Source organism: Thunnus albacares, chromosome 2 (genome assembly GCF_914725855.1).
Source record: "Thunnus albacares chromosome 2, fThuAlb1.1, whole genome shotgun sequence".
Lineage (NCBI taxonomy): Eukaryota > Metazoa > Chordata > Actinopteri > Scombriformes > Scombridae > Thunnus > Thunnus albacares.
The window spans coordinates 14,973,025-14,986,434 of record NC_058107.1 but is presented as its reverse complement, the minus strand read 5'-3'; the positions used below and the strand labels follow the sequence as shown (position 1 = coordinate 14,986,434).

The following is a 13,410-nucleotide window of genomic DNA, read 5'->3' as shown; positions in this document are numbered from 1 at the left end:
AATACTAGATGCTCTGTATCTTACAACACTGCACTTCTTGCCCTCTAGTATTAATGTAACAGTTTGCCTGAGTGCAAGCCAGTAGGGTCAGGGGTTTTAGAGAAAGACATGACGTGATAAATGGCGAAAAGGCACTGACCCCCCTCTCTATAGCAGGGGTGTATGAATTACCTATCAGGCTACCCAGGGAGTGATGACCCAAGTCGATGTAGCCAACCCCACCACCATCATTTACTGAGCCACTAGCCCCTGTTTGAGACCCTGCTATAAGTTACACACACACGCACACACCCACTGGACCATTTAAGGAGGACTCACTCTCATAACTTATCATTAGATGGCACTGTGTGTGAGTGATGTTCTATTACTCCACTACAATACAGATATTGGAGCATGTTATATCATGCTTACTGTGGTAATTATAAAAAATGAGCTGAAGGTCCCCTGCTATCACATCAGCTTCATTTAATACTGTGTTTACCTGCAGTTTGTGAGACCGTATTAGTCTTGTCAGCACACAACAAGAGCACACGGTTTCATTTTTTTCTTATACTCTATTTTCTGCAAAATGTTACTGCTCTCTGTGCTGGGAAATATGTTACTACATATTTCCTAATTATTTCCTAACACAATCCTCCCTGCATCATTTATCATGTTGTGGCATTAAGATAACATCCTGCACTAAGCCATCTTCTAGCAGTACTCAATGAATAAACTTCCTAATATCAGCTGGTGATTGCTCATTATGCTGGCCTATCATGCTGGGCCTCTTTTAAAAGTGTTTTCTCTCTTGGGTAAAAAAAAAAAAAAAAAACTCCACACACTACTATGCTTTTCCTGTGCTGCTGGATTAAGCATCCTGTTTTAAACATTTTTCTGCTGCTCTTTTCCCCAGAGCCTGTGGAGATGAAGAGCGCTTTGGAGTGTTCTGAGAGAATTTCATTCAACCTGTAGTGCTTCATGTTCCCCCAAGGGAGTTTCCTTTCCTCTGTCAGGGGTCTGAAAGCTAAACAACCCTGAGGAGAAGGCCAGGCAACCACTCATTTACTGTACAAACATGGTAAGCACAGACATGGTGGAGCGGCAGCCTGTTTACAAGCCTAACCAAGCAGATAGATCAGTCCTGATCACTCTCAGAAAGAGAGGGTCTCAGTGATGAGGTCATACACAGAATGTTCATACTTAGTAATGATTACAGTATACAGAAGAGACACTTGAACTTAAAGTCATGCAGATAAAAAAAATGAACTTTTCTCCACTCAACGGCGGTATATGTGTAATATTTTTTCCTGGTGGCCTCCCATCGGTAGACACTGCACACCAAAAATAACTGGATCTGGGGTGGAAATTTTTATGCACAAGAAATGTTGCCAGATTGGGCAATTTTCTATTCAATACCATTTACCCCCTGAAAGCAGGCAAAACATACACAGATTGTTGTGTTACTGTGGTAATAATTGTTAAGTGAAAGCAGTTGCTAAGTGGCCACCAAAAGGTACTTTTCTTAACCCCCAACATTCCTGTATATTCCAGTAAAATTAGCCTATAACTGTTATCGCAGGCATACCCAAAGTAAACTGTAAACTGTTCTCGAACCATTTGGAGTACATGCATGGTTTTGGTCTCTTTGAAAGGTAACACTCTAAAGGTTTTTCAGAAACAGTCAGAGTCATTGTAAGTGCTACTGGCATTGAGTAATAGAAGTTTGAATACACTTAAGTTGAAGGCTTTTATTTCTGCCTGAATTTTTTTGCAATTAGATGCCTGCAGATGACCCGAAAATGAATATTTTACACGTTTTTCTAAGGATATGTCTCGCCATTTTACAAAAAAGGCCATTTGGAGACTCCAAAGGACCCCTGCTCCAGACTGAAGCATAAATACATTATAGTGATTTTTTCCTTCTTCAAACTAAACGTTCTGCATATAGAAGAGTTAACACAAATACTATGATGGAAAAGCAATTTACATAAAAACAACACAAACTGTTTAAATTTATATAATTTCCTTGTGGTTTTATAGAACCCATTAAAACTGCATATGGTCATTTTTGGAATTTCATTGGCTATATGAAGTGCCAGTCATCGAGCACAATATGTTCCAGTTGGCTTGGTCTTTACACAAAAGAAGCAAGGCAGGCACTTCCTTTCAATGTGGACTCTCGTTGGCTATTGTAGGCTGTAGACAGGACACAGAAGCTCCTAATGGGTCAACTGAAGTGTCAATTGAAAGAGTGCAGTCACCATTTTGATACTGTGCTATCGCTAATGTTTACTTGCTAACTAGAGTTATGACAGAGACTACTTGGAAAATTAGGCACCTTTGCTGGCTAATTTGAAATGATACAACAGCAGCTTATGGGTATTTATTGATGTAATAATATGTTTTGGAACATCCTTTGCTGGATTGGATCAAATGGACCTTTTTCAATGTTTTATGGCTCAGCAGAGTAATATGAAGCTTCATAGGTGAGTTGCATAAATTTTGGAATTGTTTGTTTGTTTGTTGGTGGTCTGACAGAGGCATTGATTGTACCTGCTGTTGTGATTGTATCTTGATGGTTTTTAATGGTGGTTCTTAATGGTTTACACCAATCGAATCACAAGAATCTTAGCTTTCCAAAGATATGTCGCATGAGTACCCACTTAAACACAGGAGTTGTTTACATAGCATAGTTAGTGTATTCAACAGTCCAACAGCCCTGTTAAGAGAGACTGCTATCCTAGCTGCTAGCCACCAGCAGCTAGCTCACTCCTACACTGCACGGTGCATGCACAGCCAAAATACACAGAGCTAGCTAGGGCCACAACAATACCTAGTGGAAAAGTCATGCCACGCCACTGCTCTGACCACTGCCTTCAAACTAAAAGTAACAAACCCACCATCAAGCAATGGTAAAAAAAATAATCAAAACTTCACAGCTGCTGAAATCCTCTCAAGTAAATACAAAAACAAACAAAATGTGTTACCTCAACAATCTATGTAACTCGTGTGAATGTCTTACGACTGTGTGTGTGGCATGCGCTTGTGTCTGTGTGTGCATGTGTTCCCCTTCTATCACTGAGTTGTCTTATTAAACCCGTTGCCTGGAGAGACGAGAGTAATTACTCAGTCCCTCACAACACCTTCAGGACTTTGGGCCAGATTCGATGTGCTGCTCCAAATGTCACAAACCTTAGCTGGCAATTAAACAGCACTCTCCCTCAGTGACCGTTTTAATGGGCTTCCTCTACTAAAAAGCTGCAAGGTATTCTCATAATACAACTTACAAAAAGAGTATTATGTTTCTATAGAGTATAATTAATATAATTTGCGGATATTCTCAAGTTATTATGCCCAATTAGAGTGTCATGATGTCTTTGTATTACATTCATGACTATGAAAACATTCACCAGGAGATACCCGAATTTATCTTCTTCTTGATTGACATTTGAAGGCTGCAGCACAATTTGTTGATACAAGATTGGATTAGATTTTGTGTCATGCATCTTTAGTCTCATCTAATTTATGTCCTCCAGTAAAGCCTGTAAGCACAAAATTATGTTTCATCTTTAAAAGGTCTTAGATTTCAAAGCTTTCATCAAGCTTTCATTTGTAATGATTTTAGTGGGTTAATATATCAATTAGGACATTGCTTAAAATTTGCATCCCTACTTTGCATACTCATTCTGTTTGTCACACGTGTGATAATTGCCTACAACGAATCAAAACACCAGGTCAGAGAGCAGCCACACTTAATGCATACACCAGCCAGAGCAAAGCTTGACACCACTCTCCTGTCAAGGCTTATTCATTGAGACCGAGTCACATCCACTGCTCTCTATCGAGTGTGTTCACCCCAGTGTCACTCTGCAATGCGTAAATTCCAATTAATAGACCAGTATCTATGCATGCGTGTCACAATGGCAGCTGCCTTACCCCCTCCTTCTTCCTGGGCACAGCTACAACGGGTGCTCAGTGTTTATGTCACCTCTTAATTGCATTTTTCCCCCATGGTAGAGGTATGGCTTTGTGCAGACGCCCCGAGGAAGAAAAAGAAGGTCAGGCTGCCAATTTGGAGCTGGCAGGTCGAGAGTAGCGGCAGCACTTAGTTTCGCTTGAGAAGAGAATGGAGGGCTGCTGCTCATCTATGGAAACCAGGACAAACAAAAGAGATAAGTGAAGGGGAAAGGAAGACAAATCCCCCTCCTCTCTTTGCTGTCTTGACTCTCTGGGAGACTGACACTAGGCTTAGAGAGAAGCCCTGCGTTGCACAGCTCCCTGTGATTGAACAGGGACAATGTGGAACAGGAGGGACATTTTAATGTTCTGTACCAATGAGAATATGCAAAGCAAATACACCTGAACATCACTAATATCCATTTACTTAAAGTGTTTGTCAGAGAGGACTGCTATGTTGTTTTGCCAATGAGCTGTCAGAGCTCTGACCTTTTATTCATTTAAATAAAATTTAAAGGCAATGTTGATACTAAGAGAGCAGTGCAGAATATAAATTTATGACCCTGACTTATCTGTAAATTTGAAACACGATTGGGGAAGAGTTAGACCTTAAAGAATTTCAAAGTCAATCAAAGAAACCAACAAAAGAAATGTCATGAATGTCATGTTGCCCTGTGGCATTTTATCTGCCCCTGGTGATTAATGCCTTGCTGCTGTTCAATACAGAAATGTGTAGCAACATTAAATAGATGGTTTGCAGTGTAAGGAAAGTCCAGAAAATTCAAAAGTTAGAAGAGGTTTTAAATCAACTAAAATAAAGTATAAGCACTCTGGGCATTGCCCTCGTTGTTAAGGGTAAAGAAAGTGCCACATTCATAAAAGACTCTACTGCAAGCAAAAAGAAATACAATGCTTATGCTGCCTTAATAACAAATGGCCTTTCAGCAAAGTTAAGAAATGTGTGCCCCAGTTGCTACTATGCCTTCTCTGACTTGAACAGATATGGTTTGACAAAGAGCCAGTGAACCCTGGACTTTTCGTTTCTTCCCACTTTTGAATAATTTCCATTAAACCATCTCAGTGTGGCAGTAAGGGAGGTGAGGGAGAGGGGAGGAAAGAGAGAGAGAGAGAGAGAGAGAGAGAGAGAAAGAGAGAGAGGGTGAGAGAGAATGAAAGGATAAGGGGGCAAAGGTAGTTAAGAGGCAGCCGGTTTGGGACTGCATACACACAAAAGAGAGGATGAGATTAAGCCAATAGTATATCTTTCACCACTGCACTCTGTTTGAGCCTTGCTGAAAGCAGTACCTAAAAAAAAACTATGAAAAAAGAAAGAAAATAATTTGCTTGTGACGACAGATCAGCTCCAATGAAACTACATTTTGCAACATGAAAAGAAAATGTATGTCTTTGACCAGGCCTCTATAGCGGGGGTGACTGGCACTCTAAAGGACCATGGCTATTTAAAAAAGCGGGCAGTATAATCTCTATAGATCCCCCTATTTGCATTCCAGTGTGTCTGGGTCAGACTGTCAGTCTGTCTCTCTCTCGCTGTCTTTCGGTCACAATGCAGAGTGTCACTGCACTAAGTCAGGAGGACATGGCAGCTCTGGTCAGGAGTTCATCATGGGTCAACAACTGGGTCCCACCCAAGGGGACGCCAGCTACTGTTTATGGAAAGGGATCTCTTCTATAGGCAGTCAGCCATGAAGGTCTGGTCTTATTAATGCAAATATATCTGCATTACACAGGGTGGACGTTGTAGACTAATTGCCAACTGATACATTTAAATCATCACATTTCTTGTCTCAGGGTATAAAGTGATACATCACGTTCAGTAGAGAACAAGAGTGAAGGATGTATGAGGGAGGAGGCAGGTGAAAGGGAGAGGGAGTTAGGTCACCCATCAAAAGCACACCCATCACTCCAATGGTGACCCATTTGACACACACACACACACACACACACACACACACACACACACACACACACACAGGCACAGTTATACAACAGCAGATGCTGTCACAGTTTCTGCAGCTGTCTATGCCCTTCATTCATGAACCAAGATTCACTGAAACCAGACAAACAAAAGTGAGTGGTTTCTGACACCCTGGTCAATTAGAGAGGTATATTTATCACAGCCTCCAGACAAACGTCACACAGAAAGGCTCAATCCGAGTGCTCCACCATGACTACTATCTCCTAGCAGCAGATGTGAATATTGGTATTACAGGCTAGTTATCCTCAAACAGCTCAATCCAAAAAAAAAAAAAAATCCTTGTCCGCCCATGACCCAAGCCACTCTCATGACCCAGCACAGCAAAGGACACGGCCATTACTGTGAATCACCCTAAACACTTGGCTTTCAACTGGGCTGAAAACTGGAGGAGCCTTTGAACATCATGCCGCATGCTGAAAGAGAGCCTCAGAGCTGGCCCTGGGGGACCCCGAGGCTCGGCCTAACTCTCTCATGTTTTTCAATACACAACCATTGACACAAATGAAAAGAAAATAAATTTTGAGGGAAGAAAAACGATTGGGGGGAGGAAAAGGATGTGGCAGTAAAGGGGCCAGAGATTTCAATGCCCCAAAGGACCTAAGGAAGACATCTGAGGTAATTTCTCCACAGATATAAAAGTTATTAACACAAAATGAATAAATGTCTTTTCCTGCCTCGCTCTCTTAAGGTCTCCCTCCTCCCATGTAGCATTTCTTTCCTTCTGGGAGTGAATCCCTTTCAAAAGTGCTGGTTTTGATGATGCTGACTCTTCTTGGTCTCTGAGGAGCAATTACAGCTGCCCTGTCAAATACCACAACGCTCCGAAGGACCAGTTTACCGCCTGAGGGGCCCTCTCATACCCCTTGAAACCCCAATTTCGACCCCTGTGAAAGTTGGCACACACCAACCCTTGAACTCTAATGAACACAACCCAAGACAAGACGAGGACAATAATGAAAATAGCATCCTTGTCAACAGTGGGATCCACCTCTATACCTCAACCTATCAACCCCCAACCCCCCAAAACCCCTACAGGCATACATTTCAAAGACAACCTCCATCTATTTTTTAACTCCCTGGTGGACAAATCCTTATTAGTGCAGGGAATCCAATTCTCTTCTAAGGCAGGCCTTGAGGTCCCCAGTAGCCCACCCACATCTGAAGAAGAGGTTGCCATCAGTGATGACTCTATTCAATCAGCACCATGGCCAGGAGGTGAGAGAGCACAGCAGGCTGGACAGGGGGGTATCTAAACGCTCCTCATCATCACCTCTGCGTGTGTTTTTGTAGGTGTGATCATCTGGATGGCCCTCAACCTTAATTAATCACCTCCTGAGGTCAGAGTGGCACAACAGCAAAGGGCCAACACTCGGCCCTCCTCCCGCCTCAGTTCCCCAAAGGAGGTGAGAGGTGACAAATGTAAAGCAGCACAGTCTGGACACTAATGATAGTGTAAGCAGGAGGAAGGCTCCGAGATCTGAACTCTCAGCCAATTAGATACACCCACAGAGAAGATTGCAATATAAAACTCCATTGCATGAATATCACATCACCGTTGCCTGCTGTTGTTAGGTGTGATTGGCTGCATTCAGTTGCTGCATCAGTTTGGCTGCATTCACACCAAATCCAGCAATCCAGCACTACAATACAGGGAGCTACAATGGTGGGTCATGTTTAAGGTACCATTGAGACAATGAAATATAGTCCAGGAAGTCGAGTTAGAGTTACAGATTAATGCTTTTAAGGACTTATCTCTTAACTATCATGAGGTAAACAGCATGTATGTGATTGGCCACCACAGCATGATGTCAGGTTGCGTTTCAGCAAAAGTTGAGTCCAGTTCAACTTCTTTCCAAACAGCCACTGTGTTTTTTTGCTAATCCCTATGCAGTCCCCCCTCCCCAACCTAAATGCACCCATTCAAAGGAATGGGAGCACTGCTGTTTTTCACGCATTGCTGAATTTGGTGTGAATGCAGCCTTTGTGTGAAAGGCTGCTGATAACACATAGCTGTTATAGCATCCTTCCAAAGGTGATATCGCATACTCTTTTTTTTTTTTTTTTTTTTCTCCAGCACGGCAGTGATGGAGCTAATTATCAGGGCTGAAGGAAGACCAGGCAGGATAATGTAAATGTCAGTGGCATGAGCCAGAGAGAGAGGCTGTGAGCTCCCGTCAGAACGGCTTTGAATCTTGCTTCAGTGATCAAAGGCTGGCAGAGTGTGGAGCACCGAGCCAGGCCCTGTTAAATGAAGGTTATATTATTTCATACATTGAGAAAGCTAAAATATTTATACCAACGTCATCTATAATAATGATTTTTTTTGTCCAGTTTCAGCAGCTTTAGACTCCACCCATAATTGGAGCCTTATACCAATGTATCAAGCCCCAAATAGAAAAATAATAAAGCCAAACAGAGATTTACAGGTAAGATCATTCAAAATGCCATATACTATAAGCACCATAGAAGAGTAATGTCTGTGCAGTTATTATCCCCCCATTATTTTTCTATATAAATTAATAAACAATCCTAATCAGTGTCTTTAAACAAGCCAAACCCATTCTTAATGGCGACCTAATGCCTTTTTAATTGCATGCCTTGCAATTCACTCACCACATCACTGCACTTAAATGTTTCTGGCCTTGGCAGCACAGCTCTTCATAGCAACATGTAGCTAGCTGACACACACAATGCAGTAGACCCTCCTCCCACAGTGATGGAGAACCCATGTGTCTGTTTTCTGTTTCTGTTTTTCGCGGATTATCTGGGAGAATATAGAGACCAAGAGTAGATTTATAAAGTGTGCATGTGGGGGGTGAGTAAATGTAGCCCCTGTGCTGTGTGTTTCAATCAGATTGAGCGGGTGCAAGCGCAGCACATTATTCTTCCCCTGCTCTGCATAGCGCTGTGCTAGGCTATGTCCTCCTGCTGTATTAGTGTGATGTATGACCCAAACGCTGTGCTGCGCCACACCACACCGCACACACTCCTACCACACCGCTCCAAACACCCTCTGCGGCTTTTTCATTCCACCTGTCAAACAGTTATTCATCTCCCCCTCTCTCCCCTCTCTCAGTCCCTCCCTCCCTCACACTTGTTTTATCTTTTCACCCACCCCTACATCTCTCTGCCTTATTGTATCCATCACTTTACTTTGTCTTCATGAGTATTTCTATGGCTTCGTTTTCCTCAAAAAGAGCACCATATTGCACATAGCTTACTGTGGATGCTATACATGCATCAATTCCTATATTCTGGCTGCATCAATGTCAGCCAAGACTTTGGATGCATCCAGAGAATTACTGCTAGAAGTGAAGTGAGTGGCAGAGATGTGCAATTCAGACGGGATCAAAGCACCAAAGGTGTTTGACACATTTGTCCACTTTGCAGGGCTGCTCTGACAGCGAGTGACGACTCTTTCCATCAGTGGCACTGGAGTGTATGACAAGCAGTCAAAGAAATGGGAGAGAAAGTGCCTCCTAAATTCCACAGTAAATAACAAGTGTATCTGAACGACACAACTTGTCAGTTCAATGCCTGTGTGCTTAAGAGAACCGAGGCTTGCTAAGAGGAGGAGGGAAGGAGGTGCAAAGGTTAGAAATGTAATCTGAGAAAGACAATTACCGTCACTTATGGTGTCTTTTGTGAAGCAGGTCTGTTTTTATCAGAGACGCTAATTTATCTCAATGGTATTTACAGAGGACCAAGAGGATGGTGCTGCGGGAGGGAGAAACAGAGAGAAAAGGCTGTCAAACCAATTCCCACCAACCCCCGCTTCCTTCATTATCTCTGGCTGTTGGCTACAGAAATACTTAATAAGGTGGCTGGTTGTGTGCTATTGCTTTGTGTGCCTGCTTTGTTCTTTTTATGTATATATGCTTTATCATTAAAACACAAAACGATGAGAGGTGATGGCTGTTTTCACACTTGAGATGAGTGAATGAAAAAAAAAAAGCGGATACTAATGCAGACTTCTATCCATGTCTGCGTGAAAAATACATACAGCCCATGTGAAAGATTTATGTTCCGCATTATAAATTCCTTCATAAGACAATACGAGCATAATTGCCTCATTACTTGAATGGTAGTATCACTGGTTCAAAAGACACTTTCCATGTTACAAAGACAGAGTGCCAAAAGTATTTCCCTCCAAACTGTACTAAAACTGCAGCAGTCAGATATCCCGCTGAGCAGCTTTGATCATGTTTGTGTTTGTGCGGAGGAAGGTGCTTTGGATATCCACTGAGTGACGGCCCAGACCTCTCTCCTGAACTACCCTCGACTCAGCACAGACAAAGCTGGAGCACCGGCGCAGCGTTGCAATAGGACGAGCCGGGCCACACTCTTAATCACACCGTGGAACTGATTCAATTCATTTGGCCCGGGAGCAGATATGGAGCCATTACGTCCTTATTAACAGAGTGCGGAGGTGGAGCCACACCTGAATGCTCTGGAAATGGGCAGAGCACTCAACTGATTCCACTGCAGGAGGGACGCTGAGGAGGGAGGGTGGGAGAACTGCTATTTAAAGACGTGGGGGCTAAATTTGATTAATCCATAAACTGATTTACAACGTCTGATAATGTGCTGGTAACACATCCACACAGGGACTGCTATGATTATATCAGTTATGGTTCATGGACATCTAAGATAAGGTTAAGCTTGGGGCTCAGAAGAGGGAAGGGGCGTAATTGAGTTAGCATTAGGGCAATACCATGCTATGATTTTTACCAAGGTATATAAAGTGTGACATGTAGCTTGAGGACGCCTGGCATTGAGCGGCTAGCCCATGACCTGATTTTTTTATTATCTAAACCATGCTGGAAGTCTAGTTATCATTTAATTAGCAAAAAACTGACTGTGTAGTATGCTCCTCTAATTTGATGTTTTTCCTCTAGCATCTACAGTATTTTGATGTTTTACACAGTGAGATAATACAACTTTTCTCGATTTAGCAACTGCTAGTTCCTTTGACCACTGCTGGGCATATTTCTCAATATTTTACTATTTTTCTTTCCAGAAAGTTAAATCCACATGAGAGACCAACATTACATGCAAGGTTCCTTAATTTCCTCTTTTTGAGTTTAAAAATCCTTATCAGTGCTTTTTAATACAACTTCTAAGATAGTCTCCCCTCCTCATTTGGCACTGGACTACTTCACAGCTTTTCAGGATCTTCCATGTGCTTTTAATCAAAAGGCCAAAAAGTAACAATCACAGAAAATCAAAAGTCCTGATATCAAACTGCCAGTGTCACAACACAACTGCTCCTTCCACAGAAAGGAAAACACGGACTGCATACAGTAACAGTCAAAAGTCTGGACACACTTGAATGAGAATGTGTGTCCATACTTTGAACCGGTACTGTATATTGAGTGACCGCTATAAATAAGACAAGCAGAGAAAAAGTGTCAGCAGACGGATGGAGCACAAAGTGCCAGCTGATCTAGGTGCTCCATCAGGGAACTATACACACATCTCAAAGAGGAGAAGAAGCAGGAAGCCACTCCTTCACTTGGTGGCCAAAGATGGATCGCCAGGATGGTATTTCCGGAATGTTTAACCAAAGCCTTGCGAGGCTCGAGGGATGCTGAAATTATACACCCCCGCTCACAGGCCGTGCAAGTCTGCGAGTGTTACTCACAGCTTAGAAGAGTGCAATTTATGCATCTGTTTACTAACACAAGCACTTTGTTCTAAATCCCAGGAGAGTCACGTTCCTCCACCAAGTCAGTTTCAATTCTCCATCAAGGTAAATACTGTGTGAAAGTGTTCCCACACACTGGCACAGTATGATGGAAGCTGGTTTGAGTTTTCCAGACTGATCAAAGAGAGAGAGAGTTTGAGAGCGGAGTCTCTTCTGTTCCCTCCGCTCACATGATGTGCGGGGCTTCACGGTTCAGGGCGCTCCACATGCTGACGTCAAGAGAAGCCTCGACACATGGAGCGGGGGACTCATAAAAAACAACACGCGTTACGTCAACGACTACAAAGCATACGCACACTCTGAGACACACACATGTTTACCTGACTGCGGCCGCAACAACGCGAAACCAAGGAAGTTCTGCGTTTTTTAGATGTACGCAAGTCCAAAAGTATTCCTGTTAACTTTCAAACATGTTTTTTAAATCTCTTTTCAAACGAGGGACTGAAGAGAACAAGCTTACATGTTCGGCTAAGGTCTGTGGGAGCAACTATTAATTACATGTTGTGAGATAAAAAAGAGAGAACAAAGAGAACAAAAATACATCTTTGAGAGTGAAAGGCAGCTACCCCACCAGCATCACCACCCACCGCCCCCTCAGGCCTCCCTCTCAGACACATGTGTCATTAGCCATCCTTTCTCTCAGGCTTGATTGATGTTCCCTCTCCTAACACAGCCATGCGTCACTAATCATTTCATATGAGACTACACGCAAAAGTGGGAAAATTGACTAACCATTAAGAAACCATTTATTGCCAAAGGACGGCATTAACTGGCTGACATTGACTGGTTCTTTCATTTAAAGTTGGCTCTCATCAATGGCCACGGAACAGTAAGAGTGTTAACATGTAGCGATTGTTTAGCAGAGGACTATAGAAATATCTCAATCTATTTCACTCGGGATGCTTCTGTCTGCTACAGTTGCCTTTTTTAACTGCGGCGGAGGCTTTTCAGGTGGTTGACCCATATCGGCGGCAACACTGCTGATGAATGCGTTTTTCTCCCTGTTTTTTGTTGTCCGTACTATTCAGTGTTTGGTCAACTGGCGGGCATAATGCGAACTCGCTAAGACAGTGCGCTCGCTTTCCAGAGAAGTTGCTGAATGTGTGTGAGAACGATAAGCTCAGACTAGGGGAATCCTGGGAAGGCTACGAGGCATTTTGTGAGTAATCTGACCCAGAGGGCAGGCTTAGGCCGAGCCATGTAGTAAAGGACAATGAACCAGAGCAGTGGAGAAACTCATACACAGCGGCTTCCCCCCCCAAATGACTTTAGACACGCTTCCGTCCGCAGAAACAGATTATTGCTGTTTATCCCCTTTTCATTCGGAATTTTTACATGTGTGAATTGGAGTCTTTGGCCTGATAATGGCAGTTCTCCACACCTCCCTCTCAGCTATCGGCGGTCCAGGCGCTCCAATGTGTACTTTAAAAAAAAAAAAAAATCAATTGCTACAGCTGTGAGATGAGAGTGTAATACTGAATACATTTTGTGTTTCCCCCTCTAATCTTCTCCCTCAACATGTCAGACAAATTGTGCTGCCTCTGCCAAATCTAATATAACTGGGCCCCCTTCTCCCCACAATGTGCGCATATATACACACACACACACACACACACAAACAAGCCCAACACACACACACATACTGTTAGAGCAGGACAGACTGGAAATGGTGAGAGATGGAGATTGACAATGCGGTGAGTGGTAATCACAGCCAGGAGAGGATCAAATATGTATGAAAATACCGTGTTATAGGGAGAAAAAAAAAAAA

The 13,410-nt window shown here is 42.9% G+C and overlaps 1 protein-coding gene and 1 long non-coding RNA gene across 4 annotated transcripts in view; one reads left to right on the top strand and one right to left on the bottom strand.

Moving 5' to 3' along the window:
• LOC122993548 (tetratricopeptide repeat protein 28-like) overlaps positions 1–13,410 on the bottom strand; it is a 168,814-nt gene that overhangs the window by 81,834 nt on the left and 73,570 nt on the right. The window lies entirely within an intron of this gene.
• On the top strand, positions 7,202–9,840 carry LOC122993560. Its single transcript, XR_006406406.1, has 5 exons — positions 7,202–7,338; positions 8,010–8,189; positions 8,267–8,361; positions 9,326–9,528; positions 9,635–9,840. It is a non-coding gene; the product is annotated as an uncharacterized LOC122993560 (long non-coding RNA).